This window comes from Apodemus sylvaticus, chromosome 10 (assembly GCF_947179515.1).
Source record: "Apodemus sylvaticus chromosome 10, mApoSyl1.1, whole genome shotgun sequence".
Taxonomy (NCBI): Eukaryota; Metazoa; Chordata; class Mammalia; order Rodentia; family Muridae; genus Apodemus; species Apodemus sylvaticus.
In genome coordinates, this window is record NC_067481.1 from 41,039,239 (window position 1) to 41,041,509 (window position 2,271).

Genomic DNA, 2,271 nt, shown 5'->3' on the forward strand with positions numbered 1-2,271 from the left:
GGCTCTAGCAGGTGGAGGGAGACAGGCAGGGTCTCTTACTCCCTTCCCAAGTCACATGGGAAGGAAGTAGATCTTGGCCTTTAGGGCTCAGGGTGATCTGGGTGTTGGGCATGTGACTGATTATCTAGGGATCCTGAGGTCCAGTTTTATGCCCCAGGGAAAGGCTCTTTTCCAGACCTCGGAGCTTCTGGTGCCTGCCTGCACATTAGGCCTCTCTCAGGTATGGTCTTAGAAGCAGATGGCAGCAGCAGATGGCTGACTGGGTCGGGAGAGAGGGAAGTGCACCCAAGGATACACAGGGCAGGGTGTCAGCTCTCTGCCCATGCCCAGTTACTAGTGCAAGAGGGGCATGGGATCTGGGGAGGCAAGACAGGTGGCGACTGGAGAGTAAGGTGTGGAAGGTGGGGAGGTTGGGATCTAAGCAATAGGGAAGCAGGATTAGCCAACATGGCTGCAGCTGGCTCAGCTCACAGGCAATTCACTTACCCTCTCTGTGCCTTGGTTTCCTCTGTTAGAGAGTCAGGGACATCATTCATACTTAGAAGGCCATTGTGAGGGCGAGGGAAGGACCATAAATCCCTACAGTAGCGCTGCAGACTTGTAAAGAGTGTCATTGTTCCTTATACCCGCACACCCTGGGCTCCTTACAGAGGAGCTACCTGGAGTCCCCAGGAGTCACGCCTCTCCTTGGATGGGTACATAGAACCTTCAGACATGGAGGCTCAGGTGTCATACAGAAGTGCTCAGAATCCTGGCGTCTCTTATGCACATAAGAATGTCTATAATGGTCCTTCCTCTGGCTGCAGCCATCAGGTGAGCCAAGATGGGTGCATACAAATACAACCAGGAGCTATGGAAGAAGAAGTCGTCTGACGTGATGTGCTTTCTTCTGAGCGTCTGCTGCTGGCAATATCGCCAGCTCTCTGCCCACCCAGCCTGGTAGAGCACGAAGAAGACTGGGGTACAAGGCTAAACAAGGTTATGTCATTTACAGGATTCATGTCCTCCATGGTGGTCGCAAATGCCTGGTTCCTAAGGGTGCAATTTATGGCAAGCCTGTCCACCGTGGTGCTAACCAGGTGAAATTTGCCCAAAGCCTTCAGTTGTTGCTAAGGAGAGAGCTGGGCACTATTGTAGCACTTTAAGAGTCCTGAATCCCTACTGGGTTGGTGGAGATTCCCCATATAAATTTTTTGAGGTTATCCTCCTTGATCCATTCCATAAAGCTATCAGAAGTCCCGACACCCAGTGGATCACCAAACCAGTCCACAAGCATAGAGAGATGTGTGGGCTGACATCTGCTGGCTGAAAGAACCGAGGCTTTGGAAAGGGCCACAAGTTCCACCACACTATTGGTGGTTCTCACTGCCGTACAGCCCGGAGAAGGCACAGTACTCTCCAGCTCCACCGTTACTGCTAATACACGTGATATTTGTAAAATTCATATCCAATAAACTATTTAGGACAGTAAAAAAAAGAGAATGTCTATAATGTATGCTTTTTCAAAAAAAATTATTTTATGTGTGAGTGATTTGTCTGTATGTGTACTGCGTGCATGTCTGATGCCTGAGGAAGTCAGAAGAAGGCCCTGGATTCCCTGGTCCCGGAGTTACAGATGGTTGTGAACCCTATTGTATGTGCTGGGAATTGAACTCTTGAGTCCTCTGCAGGAGCAACAAGTGCTCTCCAATTCTAGGCATTCTCTCCAGGCTTTCTGAGATGGAGCCTCATATAGCTCAGGCTGACCTCAAACTTGTAGTACTCTCCTGCCTCCACCTCCAAGTGCTGGGCATTATAAGCATGTGCCATTACACTGGGTCCTGTCCCTTTTCTTAAAAGTGGCTCTTGAGTTCTCTCCAGCACGCGTGAGGTCCCGAGTACTCACTTGTCTCAGGCAGGTGCCTCCAGTGCTGACTGAACCAGAGAAGATGGCTCTCCTCATTTCTTCTCTCCCTTCCCCTTGCCTCCTTCCTTGCCTCTTCTTCCCCTGTCTTCTACAGTCTGTCTTCTTCTTCCTTCCTCCTCCTCCTCCCACTGTTTCTTTTCCACTTTCTTCTCCTTTCTTCCCTTCCCATCATCCTCTTCTTTGATCCCTTTCCTCTGGCTGCCCGCAGTGAGGAGACAAAGCTGCCTTGTGGGGCCTGTTGGGAGCTTCAGAGCTCCCAAGGTCCAGATCCCCAGTCTTTACATTAGTGTTTGTATGTCTCTGTGAAGATAAATCGCTTACCTATCAGGTGAGGACTAGCCTCTCTTGCTGGGAAACTGACTCCC

General features: G+C 50.3%; 1 pseudogene; it reads left to right on the forward strand.

Moving 5' to 3' along the window:
* The first annotated feature begins 823 nt into the window (after positions 1 to 823).
* On the forward strand, positions 824 to 1,420 carry LOC127694370 (60S ribosomal protein L15-like; annotated as a pseudogene).
* The last annotated feature ends 851 nt before the right edge of the window (positions 1,421 to 2,271 follow it).